This window comes from Marmota marmota, unplaced genomic scaffold (assembly GCF_001458135.2).
Source record: "Marmota marmota marmota unplaced genomic scaffold, marMar, whole genome shotgun sequence".
Taxonomy (NCBI): Eukaryota; Metazoa; Chordata; class Mammalia; order Rodentia; family Sciuridae; genus Marmota; species Marmota marmota.
Window position 1 is genome coordinate 34,757,375 of NW_025999949.1, and position 20,313 is coordinate 34,777,687.

General features: G+C 52.9%; 1 protein-coding gene and 1 long non-coding RNA gene across 5 annotated transcripts in view; one reads left to right on the forward strand and one right to left on the reverse strand.

Moving 5' to 3' along the window:
• Trappc9 (trafficking protein particle complex subunit 9) overlaps nt 1–20,313 on the reverse strand; it is a 501,039-nt gene that overhangs the window by 269,783 nt on the left and 210,943 nt on the right. The gene's annotated exons all lie outside the window — the stretch shown is intronic.
• On the forward strand, nt 2,103–2,993 carry LOC125616558. Its single transcript, XR_007347261.1, has 2 exons — nt 2,103–2,181; nt 2,876–2,993. It is a non-coding gene; the product is annotated as an uncharacterized LOC125616558 (long non-coding RNA).

Here is a 20,313-nt window from a genome sequence, read left to right on the forward strand (position 1 = left end):
GCCACCACCTGCAGGGCAAGAGCATCCACCTAGCTCCCAGCCATGCTGCAGTTTCCAGGGTAAAAATGCCCACCCAGGTCCTGGGTATGCAAATGCAACTGTGATGCAGTCTTCTGGGACAGAAAGCCCACCCAGGTCCACAGTGTGCAACCTCCACAGTGCAGCTGGCCACAGGATAAGATGCTCCATTGGACAATCAGTGCTCAGTCTACTGTGCCACCATCCCCAGGGTAAAGACATATTCCTGAGTCCTCAATATGCAGCCACAATAATGTGGCTACCCACAGGGTAAGAACACTCTACCATCTGTAAGGTTAGAAAGCCCACCCAGGGCTTTAGTGCACAGCCACATCACAGAGCTGTCAGCAAAGAAAACATACTGCAGAGAGCCATCATCTCGAGGTAAGGACTCTGCCTGGACATTCAATAAGCAGCCACGAGAATGAGGAGTTCTCCAGGGAAAAGACAATTCCATGTGCCACTAGCTCTAGGTAAAGATATCCACACAGCTCCCAGCCACAACATAGTCTATAGGGTCAAAGCGCTGGCCCAGGTCTTGGGTGTGCCACACAGCTGATGCACTCTGCAGGTTCAGAAGGCTAACCATGCCTTTTTTGCACAGCCACAACAATGCAGCTATCCACCCGGTAAAGATGATCTGCTATGCCAGTGTCATTAAGGTAAGGAAAAATAAACGACTCCCAGCCATGCCACGGTCTGCAGAGTAAAAATGTCCACCCAGGTTCTAGTCCACAGGATTATAACACTTGCCCAGGCCCTTAGAATTCTCTATCACGATACAGAGATCCACAGGATAAGGAAGCTCCACTGAACCACCATCTCCAAGGTAAGGACACGGGCACTAGTTCCTACTATGTGAAAACCAGTAGGGTACCCAAGTTCTGCTGGGTTATCACATCCCCTTACTGCTATCCTCAGGTAAGGACATCTGCCTACGTCCTGGATGTGAGACGCAGCTGTGCATCAATGAACAGAGCAAGACTGGTGATGACTCATCACCAAGCAGCCCTCTGTGCCACCCTCGCCAGAGTAAGGACATCCATCCAGGTGCTTGGTGCGTGATTAAATTGGCGAATTGCTCCAGTGCACGACCATCCACAGGATAAGAACATCTGCCCAGACCCCAGCCTTGCCACATTTCGTAGGGTAAAAAATGCCTTCCCATGTCCTGGATATGCAGGTGCATCTGTGATGCAGGATGCAGAATTATAAGGCCCGCCCATATCCTCAGTGTGCAACTCCACCAATGCAGCTGTGCGGAGGGGAAGGGCAGGGCGTTCACCCAGTTCCGTGGTGTCCTGCTGCAAAGGGAGTTGATCACAGAGTTATAAGAAAGCTCTTCTGGGTTATCAGGGTGCAGCTCTTCTGTAGAACTATCCTCAGGGTAGGAACATCCACCCAGGTCCTCAGTGCACAGTGACAGTGATTCAAGTATCCAGTATGCCACCATCCACAGGATAAAGATAGCCGTCCAGCTCCTAGCTTTGCAGTCCGCAGGGTAAAACATCAGCCCAGGTCCTGGGTGTGCCAACGAAGCTTCCCCACAGTTTGCAGGGTTGGCAGGCCCACCTAGATCCTCGGTGGGCAGCTGCAGCAATGCGGATATTTCCAGGGGAAGGACATCCACCCAGAGCCGCTGCACAGAGCAGAAATCACAGAATAAGGCGGATCCGTATGTAGCCCTGCTCTTCCACAGCGCGCAGCACAGAAAAATCCGCTCAGGTCCTTGGTACGCGGTAGCAGTGGTTTACGAATCCGGTGCACCACCGTCCACGGAATAAGAATATCCACCCAGCTCCTCGCCTTGCCTCAGTCTGCAGGGTAAAAGCCTCAGCCCAGAAAGGAAGTTTGCCAATAGAGCTGTGACTCTGCCTGTGGGGTTGGAAGCCCCGCCCAGATCCTCAGTGTGCAGCCCCGGCAATGCGGCCATCCAGAGAAAAAGGATGCCCGACTAGATTCTCTGTAGGCTACCAACACGGGGCAGTAAACACGGAATAAGGACAGTGCTCTGGGATAATCAGCGTGCAGCCAGGCTGTGCCACTATCCTCAGGACAGTGATATCCGCCCAGGTCCTCGACGCAGGGTAGCAGTGGTTCAAGAATCTAGTGCGCCACCTTCCACAGGATAGGACGTCCGCTGAGCTCCTCGCCATGCCGCAGGTCTGCAGGGTAAAAACGTCAGCTCCGGCCCTCAGTGTGCAGATAACAGCCGTGACGTGGTCTGCGCCATTGCAAGCCCCACCCAGATCCTCAGAGCGCAGCCGCGGCACCGCGGCTCTTCAGAGAATAAAGATGCCCACCCAGATTCTCAATCGCTACCACACAGGGCAGTAATCACGGAATAAAGACAATGCCCGGGATTATCAGCGTGCAGCCAGGCTATACCACTATCCTCAGGACAGGGATAACCGCCCAGGTCCTCGACGCAGGGTAGCAGTGGCTCACGAATCTAGTGCGCCGCCTTCCACAGGATAGGACGTCTGCTGAGCTCCTCGCCATGCCGCAGGTCTGCAGGGTAAAAACGTCAGCTCCGGCTCTCAGTGTGCAGATACAGCCATGACGCGGTCTGCGGTGCTGGAAGCCCCACCCAGATCCTCAGTGCGCAGCCGCGGCAATGCGGCCATCCAGAGAAAAAGGATGCCCGACCAGATTCTTTTATACGCTACCACACAGGGCAGTAATCACGGAATAAAGACAGTGCCCTGAATTATCAGCATCCAGACGGGCTGTACCACTATCCTCAGGACAGGGATATCCGCACAGACCCTCGATTCGCGGTAGCAGTGGTTCAGGAATCTAGTGCGCCACCTTCCTCAGGATTAGGACGTCCGCTGAGCTCCTCGCCACGCCGCAGGTCAGCTGGGTAAAAACACCAGCTCGGGCTCTCAGTGTGCAGATATAGCTATGATGCGGTCTACGGGGTTGGAAGCCCCACCCAGATCCTCAGTGCATAGCCGCGGCAATGCGGCTATCCAGAGAAAAAGGATGCCCGACCAGATTCTCTGCCGCTACCACACAGGGCAGTAATCACGGAATAAAGACAGTGCCCTGGATTATCAGCGTGCAGCCGGGCTGTGCCACTATCCTCAAGACAGGGATATCCGCACAGACCCTCGATTCGCGATAGCAGTGGTTCAGGAATCTAGTGCGCCACCTTCCGCAGGATAAGGATGTCCGCTGAGCTCCTCGCCATGCCGCAGGTCTGCAGGGTAAAAACGTCAACTCCGGCCCTTATTGTGCAGATATAGCTGTGACGTGGTCTGCGGTGTTGGAAGCCCCGCCCAGATCCTCAGTGCGCAGCCGCGGCAATGCGGGTCTCCGGGGGATTAGACGTCAGCCCAGATTCTATGTACGCCACAGCACAAGGCAGTAATCACGGAATAAAGACAAAGCATTGGATTATCAGCATACAGTCCAGCTATGCCACTGTCCTCAGGACAGGGACATCCGCCCAGGTCCTCAATTCGCGGTAGCAGTGGTTCATGAATCTAGTGCGCCACCTTCCCGCAGGAATGAGGACGTCCGCGGAGCTCCTAGCTTTGCCACAGTACGCAGAGTGAAAACACCCTCCCAGGTCCTGAGTGTGCAGATGCAGCTGTGATGCAGTCTCCAGGGCTGGAAGGCACATCCAGATCCTCAATGCACAGCTCCACCAATGCTATCCGCAGGGTAAGGATATCCACCCAGGTCCTCAGTATGCAGCAGCAGAAGGCAGTAGTCCATGGAATAAGGATGTTCCTCTGGTTATTAGGGGAAAGACTCCTTAGTTGCACAATTCCCTTGGTAAGGACGCCCGCCCAGTTCTTCAGTGTGCGACCACAAACAGCAATGGTCCATAAGGTAAGAAAGCTCTGCTGGATTGTCAATGTGAAATCCTGGTGTGCCGCTGTCCTCAAGGTAGGGACATCCTCCCAGGTTCTCGCTGTGTGGTTGCAGCAGTACACGGATCCAATGCGCCACCATCCACAGAATAAGTACGTCCTCCCAGCTTCTAGCCTTGCCGCAGTCTGCAGGGTAAAAATGCCCTCCCAGGTCCTGGGTGTGCGGATGCAGCTGTGACGCAGTCTGCAGTATTGGAAGCCCCGCCCAGTGCCTTAATGCGCAGCTGCGGCAATGCGGCTGTCTGGAGGTTAAGGATGTCAGTCCAGTTCCTCTGATCAATGCCGCGGTAATCAGAAAATAAAGATGATGGACTGAATTTTCAGCGTGTAGCCCGACTAGGCCACTATCCTCAGGACAGGGACATCCACTCAGGTCTTCAGTGCGCTGTAGTAGCAGTTCATGAATCTAGTGCGCCATCCTCTGCAGAATTAGGATGTCCGCCCAGGTCCCAGACTTGCCGCTGTCCGCAGGGTAAAAACGTCAACGAAGGGTCCTAGGTGTGCAGGTGCAAGCGTGATGTAGTCTCCAGGGTAGGAAGGCCCGCCCAGATCCTCGGTGAGCAGCCGCGCAAAGGCAGCTATTCGGAGGGGAAAGATGTCTGCCCAGATCCTTGGTATGCCACGGCACAGAACAGTAATTACAGAATAAGGACGATGCGCTGGATTATCAGCATGCAGCCGGGCAGGGCAGGGACATCTACCCAGATCCTCGGTGCTTGGTAGCAGTGGCTCATGAATTCAGTGCGCCATGGTCCACAGAATAAGACTGTCTTCCTAGCTCCTCGACTTGCCGCAGTCTGCAGGGTAAAAACCTCAGCCCAGATCCTGGGTGTGCCAACAGAGCTGTGACGCGGTCTGCGGGGTTGGAAGCCCCGCCCAGAACCTCAGTGCGCAGCCGCGACAATGAGGCTATCCAGAGGATAAGAATGGCTGCCCAGATACTCTGTACGCTACTATACAGGGCAGTAATCACGGAATAAAGACAGTGCCCTGGATTGTCAGCGTGCAGTAGGTCTGTGCCACTATCCTCAGAACAGGGATATCCGCCCAGGTGCTCGATATGCAGTAACAATGGTTCATGAATCTAGTGCGCCACCTTCCGAAGGGTATGTGGCAGCTCCTCGCCCTGCCGCAGTCTGCAGAGCGAAAATAACCCACCCAGATCCTGAATGTGCTGATACAGCTGCTATATCTGTGCACAGCCGCGGCAATGCTACTGTATGGAGGTTAAGGATGTCTGCCCAGGTCCTCTGGACGCCACCCCACGGGGCAGTAATCTCAGAATGAGGACGATGCATTGGATTATCAGCGTACTATCCAGCTGTGACACTATCCTCAGGACAGGGACATCCGCCCAGGTCCTCGATATGCAGTAGCAGTGGTTCATGAATCTAGTGCGCCACCTTCCGCAGGATAAGGACATCCACAGAGTTCTTCACCTTGCCGCAGTCTGCAGGGTATAAACTCCCTCCTAGAGTGTGCGGGTGCAACTGTGGCGCAGTCTCCAGGATTAGAAGGCGCGCCCAGATCCTCAATGTGGCAACGCAGCTACCAGGAGGGTAAGAAAGTCCACTCAGGCACGCGATGTGTGGCTATCCAGGGTCCCAGGATAAGGATGCTCCACTGTGGCACAATTTCCGGGTTCCACACGTCTACAAGGTTCTTGGTGCGTGGCCATACAGGGCGGTGGTCCACAGGGAATAATTCGCTGGGTTATCAGCGAGCGACTTTGTTATACCACCCTCCCCAGAATAAAGATGTATGCCCAGGTCCTTGTGGTGCAGTTGCAAGAGTGCAGTGGTCTGCAGGTAAGGGGCCTGACCAGGTCCACTGAGGGATGCGGGAGGGATACCGCACTAGGTCCCACCCACAAGTTCACCCTTCCTGGGCGCGGATAGGACCTCTGGGTAGCAGGTGCCCCAGCTCTGGAAGGCACCTTAGATGAAAGCTCACAGTGCATCTGGGGGTAAAAGACATTTGACTGTGGCTTTAATCTTGAGCGTGGGTGAGAAGCCCGGCAGGTGATTCCTAGACAGCGATCTCCAGAATTGGGTCTTTACGCCGGGACACGCATGCCCTTCCCAGAACCACAGGTGGTATCCGCGCACTAAAATGCTCCATCTTAGGTCGCTGCACTTTTTAGTTGTATTAACTGCCGGAACTAACAACAGAGTCTCTGAGCGCTCCCTGGAGGGCAGTTTGTGTTTTACTAATTTCTAACCAAAAGACAATATTTTAAAAATATAAATAAATAAATTCCCACCTGCTTATTTTTGCACAGGAAGGGCTTTTTGAACCATTTAAAATTTTTTGTTGGTCCTTATTCTTCCAGAAACAGGCCAAAAAGTGGGGATAGCTTAACTCTAAAATGAGGATATTTATTTTATTCTCTTTTATTTATTGTGGTGCTGGGGATGGAACACAGGGCTAGATAAGCACTCCTCCACCAAGTCCCAAAGTTAGTGTTCTTAAACATTTTTAAGCAATTATCATAAACACATACTTTAAAATTCTAGTTTCTAATGAGTTGGTTGGTTAGGTTTTGGGTTTTGCTTTATTTTTTGGTAAATCTTGTATGAAGAAAGACTTGGGAAGGGGTGTGTGTGTGTGTGTGTGTGTGTGTGTGTGACATTCTGCTATATCAGTCCAGTCCAGTCCAGTCGGGGTGGGTTGAAGTGAAATATCTGATCCCAGTCAGATCTCAAATTGGCTCTTGCAAATTCATATTTGTTCAAAAGTACTTTGCTTTTGTTTCTGTGGAGTTTGTATGCTAATATGTTGGTTAGTTAGCAGATTCCAAATCAAAACAGAATGCAGTTAACACTAGCGACTGGCGTAACTCAGCATGCTTTGTAAATACAACCAATGTGTTTGGCATTATTGAAACTGATTACTAATATAACTCAACATTTTTTATGCTCTAAAAATTTACAACACTCTGTGTTAACTTTAATTTTTAAAAATCTATCTAATGTGTTTTCCTGACTTCCAGATGGAAATGAGAGAGATGTAATAGATACATGTAAATTTCACTGAAAATTCTAGCCTGGACTTCAGAGAAATGAAAATCTCATACGTGTCTTAGCTCAGTACCTGCACTGACACATGCAAAATAGCCAAATAAATACTTTCACAATAAATAAAATAAAATAAACCACCCAAGTGCACACGCACACCCCCCCACACACACACACCTCCAGATGTGCATGAGGAGATGACAGCTTGCCACCCGCTCCCTGACACCTTCCAGGTTGGCTGCCAGACACACATGCTCTTGGTTTGGCTTAGTTTTTTTTTTTTTTTCTTCCTACCACCTCGCACCTTCATTCCCATTTTTGTTGTCCAGTTGGGGAGAGTTGAAAGGAAAATCAGAGGCCCGGGAGACAGCAGGATCCAGGCTGCCGAGATAGGCCAGAGTGGGGAGGACTCAGAGGACACTGAAGGGCTGCAGCTTGGGTTTGATGCTGCCTTGCTCCATGATTCTGGGTGAGGTCCTCTCAGCTCTGCCTTCTCCCAGAGCCAGGGCAGTGGGCAGGAGAGTGCTCCGACTCCACATCCACAGGACTCCCATTTCCATTACACAGAATGTTTCCTAAGAGCTGGAATGGTGTCTAACTCACGTGTCAGGACCACGCACAATCACGACACAATGCAGACAGATAAGGAAAGCTGCTAATCCAGAGTCCCACTGAAGAACCATGTGCCCCACCTCCCCTGGGAGGGAGGAAGGGTGGGCAGCCCAGGGCTCAGCTGCCCCCTGCCTAGCCACATCATCTCTCCTTCTGGGGCTTGACAAAAATAGTCTAAGAAGCTTCATTTTTACAGAAGCATGTTGAATGTAGCGTTCCTGGGTAGTCCACCTCCCTATGCCAGTCTTCCCCTCCATAAACCAGACTAACCAACAGGGAACTGTGAGGATTTAATGGAAGAACACCTGCAAAGCCAGGACTCTCCCAAGGGATGACTCTGCCCCCACCACTGGGGTGTCTGGCAATACCTGAAACACTAGACAGCCGATTACTCCCACCCACCCCAACAAAGAATCATCCAGAAAGGAGAATGTCAAGGGGCTTAATGGGAGGGTGCTTGCCTAGCATGCTTCAGGACCATGGTTCCACCCCCAGCCCTGCAAAAGCAGAACATCAGCAGTGCTGCTGTGGAGGACCCTGCTGTGAAATGCTAGAGCAGCACCCAGGACCTGGTAAGTGACAACAAAGGTAAGCAGTGTGTATTGTCAACAACAGCATCAGGGCCACGAAGCACTGTCACGGTGGCCGCTCTGGTTAGGCACAGCAGTCTTCAGAGTATCTGCCACTGTTCTTCTTTACAGATGAAGGTTCTGAGGGTCAGGGGTCATGGTGGCTGGGAAGTGACAGAGCCTGGGCAGCCTCCCTCAAAGTCTGTGTGCCTCTCCACTCCACCTCCTCTCTGGGAAGAGGCAGTGCACACTGACTGCTGAGTCCCCAGCTACACCAAATATGTGGTTTAGAATATATAAATGAAGATATCCAAGTAAGAGTCCACTAACATGCATCTCTAGACCCAGCCATGGCACCGTCCCCGGGCTTCACCACTCACTCAATCCTCACGTGCCAAGCACTTCTCCTGTGGACGCGGCACTGTGCTAAAGGCACAGAGATCCCACAGGCATCTGGGAGAACTGTGAACAAAGCATGGCAGGACAATGCAGGAGCCACAGGGCATGCAGGGCATGGGCTGCAGCCCAAGGCTGTGGGCAGAGGGAAGACCTCTGCATCTGCCCGAGTAGACAGAAAAACTCCCCTCCAAGCTGGGGCTTGAAGAATGAGGCACTCCTAGCAGATCAAGGAGGGGACATTCCAGGAAAGGGAAAAATGAAGCCAGGAGTGGCATTGGGAATGCATGTGACTAAGATGCTGAGCCTCGAGACACTGTGGACTAGTGCAGTCGACAAGCAAATGCCCAGCCACAGTGGTTTATAACAGCAGCAGATAAGTCGGGGAAGGGGATGAACTAAGAATCACCATGGGAAAGAGGCAAGAAGCGGTTTTTCTGCCTGGGTGATGAAGACAGTGGCTCTGAGGTGGGCAGGTGACAGCTCTGGCTGCAGCGATGCCGTCTTTCAGGTGCTATGAAAAGCCATGTGCTGTGGAGGGTGCAGTGTCTGCCACCCAGACACGAGGGCCCAGCGTAGCCGTCTCTGCTAACGGAGCACAGACGTGGACACTTACACCTCCTGTCTTGATTGGAACATTTCTCAGAGTTGTTCAAGAGCACTGAAGCCTCACTTCCTCTTTCTAGTTCCGTTAGGAACAGTGCTAAATGGCCATACTTAGTGAACTCGAGTTCCCTGGGCTGAGTCTGCCCCAGCTTGCCCCCTGCCAATAACCTGTGGTGCGCCATGACAGGGCTCCAACTCAGCAGCAATAGACTGCATCACACAGGGCCTCTGAGTGCCCAGGATATCAGTCACCAGCTCTGTGGTAACAGGAGGCAGTTACAGCATGGCCACTGCACACCCCAGTGAGGACTGGGTCAAGTGGAGCACAAGACATGGTCCCTTCTACTTTCCCCTCATGCAGCCCCTGCCCTCCCCAGCCTCCCCTTTCCGACCTACATCAAGGAGCACCAGGCTCCTGCTTCCTCGCTGCCACTGAGTAGTGCCTCATTGTAACTATCAGTACCACCCACAGGCTCCTCTCCAGGGACATGGCGGCTGCGCTCCAACAGTGCCTGCCCCAGAACAGACACACCATAAACAGATGGTAAATTGACAAATGAACTAGTGATTTATTCTAACAGCCAGTTCTTCTCCAGACCTCGGCTAACACCACTGAATCTGACTCCCTGGGGTTACTGGGTATGATCCCCAGGGAGATAACCCTCATTTGAGGTGCAGTGTCTTCCTTCTCTAAAACCATATGGCCACTCTCTGGCTCTCTCTCCACTCACAGTTGCTTGGAGGAGCCCACCCAACAGCCCCGGCGGCCTTGGCAGCAGTCACCCCCTCGGCTGTTGGGGGGGGGGGGGAAGCCCAGCCTGCCCTGCTGTCTGCAGGGGCAGCCACTGCACACACCTGTGCAGCTTAAGATAACTCCAACAGGTGGGGAATGCGATATTGAGGAATTCACCTCTGACAGGGCCCCTGAGGACCCTCTCAGAGAGGACACAACTCACTCAGTCTGTGTGAGGCCTTTCATTTTTCTCCACCCTCACCAGTCACACTGCCACTCCTGACAATACCCAGTGCGGGCCTCGCATCCACTTGGCCTTCCAGCATGTTCCATAACGTCTAGCTTGTGTGGCATCCTCTGCCCAGAACACACTTCCTCCCAGCTACCCCACACCTGCTCCACTCCCTGGCACTGGCCGGCCATGGGACCTAAAGGTGAACAGAAGGGATGAAGTCTGCTCTGCCATGGCCCCTGGCCCTGCCACCCCAGCCCAACCCCGCCTGTGGCTCCTGTACGCTCTGTTCTCTGCTGTCTCCCTAGTGCCTGAGCAGTGCCTGGCACACGGAGACCCACGGCAAACACGCAGGGAATTAACAGATGAACAATGCCCAGTGGTCCGGCTTCAAGTAGAGCTGCCTGGCATCCATGCATCCCGCATTTGGGGGTCTGTGAAGCTCTGTGTGGACAACACCAAAGCTGAGGGCAGATTTAGCACGACTGTCAAGAAAGCAGCTGTTTTCTTCTCTTCTGACTTCAAGAAGCCCTGTTACTTTGTGAAAACAGTGCCATTTATGTGGAATTTCCAAACACCAAAACTACCCCAAGTAACTACCCCAAGTACGTATTTTTCCTTTCCAATTCTGAAACAAATATTGATTCCTAATGGCCTCCAGGTCCATGTTTGAGCTTTATAAAACACAGTGAGAGTGGCACCGCAGGGCCAAGCAAGGCAAAGATGGCAGAAGCTTCTCCACGTGTGGGGCCCAGTCCAGAGACAGACAGGGCAGAGACTCACCTGAGGAGAGCCAAGAGCCAGGTCAGGGCACCTAAGATGAACGAGGCACTGGATATTACTTCAGAACAAGGAGGGTGGCCCAGAGGAGGTCATTAAGGAGGCTACCACTAGTCAAGATGGGCGATGATTACATGGGACGGGACTGGGTCAATTCCACGCCCAGCAGGGCCCCCACTCAAAAACTGTTAAGGAGAAAACAGGGCCTCAGGGGTAAGAATCAGATAAGAAAAGACAGCATGAGCTCAGTCTGAACCATGCTGCGGGCACAGAGGGCAGTGTGTACAACCAAAGGATCTGAAAGTCCCCACAGAAACTGTGGGTGCCTTATCTAAGTCACTAAGACTCCCAGAATATCCATGTCATTGTCTGCTAACTCATAACCTCTCCCACCTGATGGCATCAAAACAGGTCACACATACACAGCTCTGTGCTTCCATTCAGGGACACCGGGTATGCTTCCTTGCCTGAGAAACACCGGGCAGGGTCCTCAGAGGCCAGGCAGCCTGGGCGTGAAGCCTTGTGACATTGTGTCCAACCCAGCTCCTTCCTGTGGAACCCACTGGATATGAGCTTCCTACCCACTGCTGCCACACACTGCGTTCCCAGAAGGGGACCTGGTGACAGCAACTCCCAGCCTTTGGGAAGACCCCCTTTACTCAGCAATCCCAGCCACACCTCAGATCTTGCAGCATGCCCTCAGTTCCAGCCTTGGACCTCGCATGGGTCACCTTAAGGCTCAGAGGTCACCTCCAGCTCTTCTCTTCCCACTGTCCAGACCAGGCTGTGCTCAGCACCATGGGCCCCGCCCCCATGAACATGCACCTCATCACCTGGGAGTGGCCACCTCTGGAGTGCAAGATGGGGAGGGGCAGGAGTGCAGAGAACAGCCCCCCAGAGCCAGAAGATGAAGCACCCCGACCCTGTGTCCTCAGATGCTAAGCTCATCTCCGAGAAAGACAGGAATTTATCCAAGTCCCAGTGTGTGGATGAAGGTACTGAGGAACTTTCTTCAAAACTCAGGCAAAGTAGAAAAGGAAAGAAACTGACCACAGTACTTATGACTCCCTGGTTTAAAAAAAAAAAAAGGCAAGATACTTTGTCCCAAAAAAGTGATCAATGTGATGGATTAATATACAGAAAACGGCGGGCAGATAAAACTCCTTAAAATATCCATGACTTCCAAGTGATTCTGAGAAGAAGCAAGCCCTCCCAGTGCCTGCCACCACACCCATAAGGGACACTCTAATGAGAACTCCAGCTGGTGGCTCGGCACTGGGGCACCGTAGGACAAGGCAGAGTTTTCATAAAATATTCACAGCTCTCCCTAGGAACGAACATTCTGGGCAGCCCTTCTCTTTATCAACCTGGCCTTTGAATACCCAGAGAAGTAACAAGAAAGTCCTGCGTCATTGGGAAGCGGATGGCGTGGAGAATTCCAGGCTGCCGCGTGGGAAGCCTTCTGCCCACCCTGCCCCAGGCCAGACACTGTGGCCCTGGTTCTCAATCCTCTCAACAGCTCCGCACTCCTAGGCTCTGCAGAAGGACCCACAGGGCAGAGCACCAGGATGCTGCCATGATCCCCATGCCTCAAGAGCCCTGCTAGACAGATGGCCTCCCAGGTGAACAGATCCTGCTCAGAGGCCCCATTTTAGCAAGTGGCCTCGCAGATCATGAGCTACAGCTCAAACCAGATCTCTCACCAGAGGGCCCAGGGCTCTTTCTACAAGGGCATGCTGCAGTCTAGACATTTGCCTCGTGACTTAAATTCCTTTTTTTTTGACAGCAAAAAAATAAAAATTAAAAATTAAATTCATACGACTGTCCCTTTATGTGTTTATGACTTACTAGTCACTCCTCCAGTCGTCTAAAATTCACCAAGCATCCATATGTCAGAGGCTATTTTAGGGGTTGGGCCCTGTCTGGGATTATTTGGGGAGCCAAGACGTATATAAAGAAAGGTAAAGAGGCACAGAAGATGAGAGAGACCCCCACCCAAAAGGAGCTTCATTTAGAAAGAATGAGACAATGTGCCACCCTGGGCCATGTATGCTGTGTGACTGTTCAGAGATATATGTGGGGGGCGTGGGGGAGGGGTGTTGCTTCCAGTGGGAGGGACGTGGGGGTCTCTGGGGAGAAGTGGGGCTGTGATAGGCATGTTTGGGGGGACCATCAGAAAGGACCACAGGAAGCAAGCAGGACCTTAGGAGTGGCTACAGCCCACAGATGTGCCATTCCCGGCTACCTGCCTGGAATTTGAAATGAAACAGCTGCTTACCACCGCTCACTGTGGCAGAATGTGGAGTGGTTATTTCCATGTTGGGGATGAGGAAAGAGACAGCCCTCTCCCGGGCCTCACATTTTCACCAGGGCAGGTACCAGCTTCTGAAAGGGACACCCTGGTCACCTGTTCATAGGGAGGCCCTGCGGGACAGTGGAGGGGAGCAAGAAGCACATGGGCAGGAGGGAGGCCCTTGGAGGGGAAAATTCAACTCCATTGAGTCCACACACCCACTAGACTAGCAGAACCCAGTCAGACTCCTACTGCCATCCTCACTGGTAACACAGGGGACAAGCACCTTCTGATGGCTTCTGCTGAGAGCCCTGACAATGGAGTAAGGTCACAAATCAGGCAAGTCTGTCTGTGCTGAATGCCCATCCACCTAAGAACATGTTACTAAGGAAGAAGAAGACTAAAAACAAAATCACCTCCCCGCAAAAATACTTTCCTAACGGCAATTGCTGACACTGTGAGAGACAGGAGGCACTCAGGGCCACGCAGCGTGGAGATCAGTTATCAAAATGCCATTGATCTTACTGTGCTCACCCCCCAAAACCTGGGCTAAGCTTGACCCAGGAAATGACATTCATGGAGCCATGTTTGGCACTGCGTGGTGAGATCTTCAACCCCACCCGAGCTGGAATGGGAAGGGACCGTCCCTCACTGGTGCAGCCGTGGTGTGATTGCTCTCAGGCCTGGACTAGTGCCCCAAGACGTGAAGACAAAGCAGGAGGAAATGGCAAAGTGCCAAGATCACGGGGCAATACGGGCTCGGGGAGTGGGGATGGGGGCAGTTCTGCAGGGCCTGGCGGAAACAGAAAACGCTCTGGAAGAGAAAAGAAGTGAAACAAGAGGAGAGCCAAGAGGGGGGGGCAGGGGCGCCTGGAGACGACTCAGGGATAATGCTGCTTCCAGGCGATGTGTGTCATGCACAGTGTAATGTCCATCTGGCTGGTTCACCAAGAGTCCGACCACCTCCAGAGAGCTGGGTTTGTGCTGGACTATGGAGGGAAGAAGAATCAAAAAGGGCAGTTCCTGATGAGTGGGAGCCTATGATCTGCAAATCCTAAGTTACCACACAGTGGACTAAATGCAGCAGTAAAAAGGACAGTGAAGGCCAGGGCTCAGAGAAGCGGGGCGGGTCCCCGTGGAGAGGGCACCTACAGTGGGCAGCAGGGGCTTCTGAGTCAGGACTGGTTATGAACTTGTCCCTCCCTTGCAGGCAGTGCACCCTGTTCTGCCCTTCCCACGCCAGCAGTAGTGGTCCCTGAGGGGCCATGAGGAGTGCGCTTGCTCACGGCAGGGGCAGGCTAGGCCTGGGCATTCCTGGGGGAAGGAAAGCGGGCAGAGAAGGCAGCGCTGAGCCAGGGCCTGAAGAGCTCACAGGGTGTGAAGGGGCGAGGGGAGAAAGGCTACTTCAAGCAGAGGGGTCAGGCACCAAGCCAGGAGGGGTCCAAAGGACAGGCTGGGAAGCAGGGCTCCGGGACTGGGGACAGGTGGGGCAGAGTGGCCTCGCAGGATGGAGGGTATGTCCTTTCCTTCTGAAGGTGGTAAGGGGCAATGAGAGGACTTGTGGCAGGCCTGAGGTCTGAGCGGCCCTCAATTTAAGGAGGGCACGCTGCAGCTGCACACAACCTGTGGGAACAAACCCTGGGCAACTTCCAGAAGCAGGAAGCTCGTACCGGAAAGCAGGGTCTCGTCCCCAAGGCAAGCTGCTGGATACGCCTGGCCCTCCCCTACAGGGTCTCGAAACAGTCCAGTACGCAGCCAACCACACGCTCACTGTGGCCCCTGGCGAAGAGGCAAGAAGCTCACTGAACGCGGGGCACACTGTGAACCACTGTGTGGTGCTACCATTACTGTACGGATGCTGATGCCAGTGACTTACAAATTGTAGGGGCCATTATAAAATAGAGTCACATATGCCTCTTGAGCACTAAAACTGATTCATAACACCGTGTTTTTAGAAGACAATAAATGCCTGCTTCTCTGTGAGTACGGGTTCCCCCAGGCAGTGCTCAGTTTAGGCAGCACCCTCTGTCAGGCACAGGACGGGGGAGAGGTCTGTCATTTCCAGCCAAGCACACAGGCTCCCAGGACACTGCCCGGAGGTGGGGCAGAGCTCCAGGGGGCTGAGCAGGCAGGGCTCGGCTTCCACCAGAGGGCTCCACAGGAACAGAAGGGAACTGTGTCCTGCCAAGCCTGACCCCTCGCAGGCTGCTGTGGGAAGGGGAAGGTTGCAAGTCTGAGAAGAAAACACCTTCTTCGAGTCTTTTACACACTGAGACTTGATTTCTTCATAGGCAAAGTAGAAATACTGTATTCTGTATAGAGTAAGGATAAAAATGATCTGATGTACATAATATGCTGGGTACATAGTAGGCCTAGGTTAGTCCACTTTGTGCTGCTACAAAAAAAATCCCCCAAAACTAGCTCATTTATAAGGAATACAAAAGCAATGGCTCACAGTTGTATCCCAAGGCCAAGCCTTCAAGTTAGGGCCCGGCCTCTGTTCCAGAGGAAGCCTCACAACCCTCTGCCCTCAGATGGAAGGGGACGCGGGAGCCTCTCGTGGCAGGAAGGCCGGCCCTGTGTAGAGCCCATGGCCAAGCCCCTCTACAGTCTGACCTCCTACTTACCTTATTGCTGTAGTGCTGTCACCAAGACAATTTCAAAATGAGCTGGAGGGACAAACGTGTAAGCCACAGCAGGGCACTAAGGGCAGCTCTATTACTGCCTGGAAGTGACAAACCTGCAGGAAGTGAATGAGCTTCCAACAGGCTGCTGCCACAGCTCGGGGAGCAGCACAGAATCTGCAAAGCAAACTCCACCTCAGCACTACATTTGTGCTGAGAGGCAGCATCAAGCTGAGACCCCCAGAGACCAGCGTGCACCGGTACTGACCCTCGCACTGACTCCACAAGCTACCTACAACCAGGGGGAACACCAAGCCACATCTATGCACCAGCTTGTGGCTCACAAAGTCCACACAAACACGTTTTCCATAAAACTTCAGAACAACCCTGTGAGATGATCCTGCTCATCCCATTTACAAGGCAGGAACTGAGACCTGCTCGAGGTGAAGCACTGTGCCATGCATGTGGGCGCCTCCCAGCGCCCCGGTGGGCACAGAACAGCCACAGCCAGGAGTGGCAACCGCAGGGTGAATCCAGGTCCGCCTGCACACAGCTGCAGTACAGGTACAGCTGGATGTCCGCCAGGCTCTGCATAGCAGCGACGGAAACATGCACCCTGCACCCTCACAATCCAGCCAGCGCCTGCGGCTCTAGGTGACTAGTAAGTGCTGAAAGAACACACGCCCTTCGTCACAGATGCTTGGCCTGCAAGGTGTCCAGGAGTGCAGGTGAGCAGCTGGTGTCGTGACAGATGCACTCAGCAGTCTGCCCACTCCTCGGCGGTCCCCTTCTTTAGAAACTATCTTCTATACCAGGAAAGGCCACTGGCGGCCATGTGTGTCACTAATGGGCTCACTTACACTGGCTCACTGTGACAGGACCAGGGAAGGGCATGAAACAGAAGCTGGGCCAAGAAGGGTCTTCCAGGAAACCTGGAGTTGGCGCTGAGAGCACCTATAGTCAGTCTGCCGTTTCCCCTGGAGTGAGGTGAGCTGGGACTGGGCCAGCCATTGCTGGGGGCCAGGGTTTGAAGGAGAGAGGAGCCGGTAGCCAGAAAAAGATAGATAGAGGGACAAGAAATCACAGAGTGACAGAGCACACTGGAGCTGAGAACCTGGCAGGCAGCTCTGAGGACTCTCCAGTCCACAGTCCCACCTGCAGCCAGGCACTGCCACAAGATCCACATGCGAGGTCTCCCCAGTATATCCCCTCTTTTGCTTAAGATAGCTTGAAAGAAATTTTGTCAACTAGAGTCAAGAGTCTTGATTTAGACCCCTTCCAAATGCAGTCTAATGTCATGCCAAAGCCATGTGACATGTAAGAGTCTGCAGGAGATCCGGTTGGCACATCTGGGGCACAGTGTGAACACAAGGGGAGAGAGGGAACCAGGTGTACAGAGGCGGCCAGGAAGGAGACCAGCCAGATGACCCCAGGCAGTGTCACCCTGCAGCCAGCAAGCACCTGGGCTACAGGGTCCTCCTCCAGAATGAGTTCAAGAAACTCAACTAGTTTTACCACAGCCCAAGAAAGCTGGGCTGAGGATGATGGAATGCTGAACAAAAGAAACGCAATGTGTGGTAAAGCCAACAGGCTGCAGAGTGGCTTCTGTCTGTCACCTCTGCACCCACAGCACCAGCACCAGGGAGGGGCAGCAGGGTTGCAGACCTCAGCCCAGCCTCACACTGGCCCCTGCAGCTATAATGCCCTTCCTCTCCCTGCACAATCCCATGGTCCCCTTGGGGCCAGCATCCACATAATTCAAAAGAATCCAGTCCCTGGAGGCTCCTTCACATGCAGTGACATCATTCCATCGTGGCATGCACACATCTCAGGGGACGGTACTACTCTCAACCAAGGGTGAGAAAACCAAGCCCAAGGGGAAGCCGGGTAGGGTGAGTGAGAGTCAAGGCAGGGAACTCAGGCATGCCCTGACTACAGAGCCCCACAGCGGACTCCACGGGGCCTGCCAAATGTCACCCCCTCCACTAGAGCTTTCCAAGTTCCTATAAACCAGAAAGGACCCATTCCACAGCTGGGCACCCCTGGGACATCCCAGGCCTCTCTGAGTCTCTGATGCAATCCATCTCTACAGTGCCTCCTTCTGTGCCACTTCAGCATCCACAAGCCATTGTGTGCCCGGGTTCCAAGTTTTATTCAGGACCTTGGATGCCAGTTTCACAATACTAGTGGTTAGTAAATGTTCAAGAAGTAGAGACAAATTTGTTGTACAGCACTGCTCAGGATTTATGTCCCTGCTAACCCCCAGGTTTTAGTAGGGATCTTTTAGCACTGACCTAGCACTGTGGCAAATCCTAAAAGAGGAGGTGACACCTAGCCCCAGATTTTGAATTAGATAATATCCAGTACACCTCCACAAAACAGAAATTAAGGCAACTTTGGACTCCAAATGAAATCTCTTCAACTAAAAAGTATGGTGTAATTTCATTTCCTTATTTACCAGAAAACAAGCTCAGTCAGACCTAAGCTGAAAATGATGAATGAAGAGAATACTCTGCCAGCTCCTTCCCTCGGCGACTGGAAAAAGAGATCGTTAGCATTTCTCTGATTTGCAAGCTTCTGAGTGAATTAATACAATACAGTGTGTCTCTCCCAGAAAGGAATTTTAAATAGATTTTGAAAACTTTTAAGATTTTCAGTTCATACAGCCTCACTACAGTGCCCGACCCACCTACCTACCCACCTACCCACCTACCCATCCCTCAAGGTGTATAGAGAACAAAACCAAATTACTATGCAAGATGTTGAGATCTGTGACCAGAGTCCACCAGGCACCGCGTGGTGAAAAGCGCCCAGGAAGGGAGACCCGTCCTGAGGCTATCAAAAAAGCCTGCACTAAGCAGGAACCGTGGATCCCATCTGGAAGGAAAAGTGGGGGTTAAGCAGGCCATACATCTGGCTGGGAAAGTCCGATGAAAAGGGGCAAAGGCAAGAGTCAGGGAGGAACACCGTGGGGATGAAGGCACAAGGCCTGAGGCTCGGCTTGCAAGAGGGACAGTGTCCGGAGAGACTGGAGAAGGAGGACCAGAAGAGCCCACAGAGCTTGGTGTAGCCAAGGACCCTAGATTTCATTCCCAATCCATGGGGAAGAACAGTCAGATTTTCACGAAAAGAACAAGGGCATGGTCTGACCCAGGCAGGAGGCTGGTGCGGAAATGCCCCAGGGAGAAGTGGAGGGCTGGGGCAGGAGCTGCCACCCCAGCACCAGACAGGGCAGAAGGGATTCAAGAGACATGAGCTGGGCTTTCCTGCCAGTGTGAGAGCCGCAGACACAGCAAAGTCATCACTGAAGGCAAAACTGTAGGCTGGAAATTCTCTGATGGAGAATCAGGGGCTGACATGTCACCCTCATTTTTGGAAGATCCCTCTGCAGAGCTCTGGCTCCTTCTGGGAGGCACAGAGGTGGTAAATAAGACACAGTCCTGTGGTGACCACCATGGTTCCCACCCTCTGGCGTTCGCACTCCCTTGGTCTGGTCGTGGGTGATTTGTTTCTAAGCAGTAAGATGTGGCAGAGGTGACAGGATGCACGTAATTGCACAAGTGACCCTCAAGAAGTGCCACTGATGGGCTGGGGTCGTGGCTCAGTGGTAGAGTGCTTGCCTAGCATGCGTGAGGCACTGGGTTCGATTCTCAGCACCACATATAAATAAATAAAATAAAGGACCACTGACAATTAAAAAAATATTAAAAAAAAAAAAAAGAAGTGCCACTGAACTGGTCTTGAGCCGGGCTGGAATCAGAACACCAAATGCTACAGAGGGCAGGGCACAGTGCTCTTTGCAGGGTGAACACCCTGGAGCCTGCGAGCATGACCAGGAAAGGTCTTCCTGAGCCCCGAGTGCTCGTCTTCTCTCATGCTGAGCACGGCTTGTCCACACGACGCCAAGCTCACATCTCCCCGATGCCAACCAGAACCTCAAAGCCAATGCCTCCACAACTGAATTTTTAATTTTCTCCTTAAACCTGACCCTCACCCAGGCTTTGCCATCTCGGGGACTGTCCCACCATCCACCCAGACGCTGTCTACTGTGCCATAGCAAGTCTGGCCACGTGTCCTTCAGAAAGGTACTCCAAAATCATAACAAAAAGAAAAAGGAGAGAACAAGAATAAAGAAAGAAAAAGAAAAGGCCCGTTGCCATGGTGACACCCCAGCCCCCCGAACTCACACTGCCCTGGCTGCTTTACCACCCACCTGCCCCCTTCAACCTACTCCCTGTACTCCAGCCAAAACCGCTCTTAAGTGAAATTGCAAATTTCATTCCTGCTTAAAACCTTCCCTGGCATCCACTGTCTGTACCAACTGCAGACCCTGACCCGGGGAGGCCCTGAGAAAGCCAGTCCTAAACTCGGACGGCCACATCCACTTCGCACCCTCTGCCTGCGTATGGCCACACTCAGCACCAGATGCCTCGGGGCCTGGAGCCATCTCCCCTGCTGCCTGCAGTACCCGTCCATTTCTGCACAGCCGGGCTCTCTTCACAGCTCAGCTTCAGCGCCCTGCTGTAAAAGGCCCTTCTCACCCTCCCCC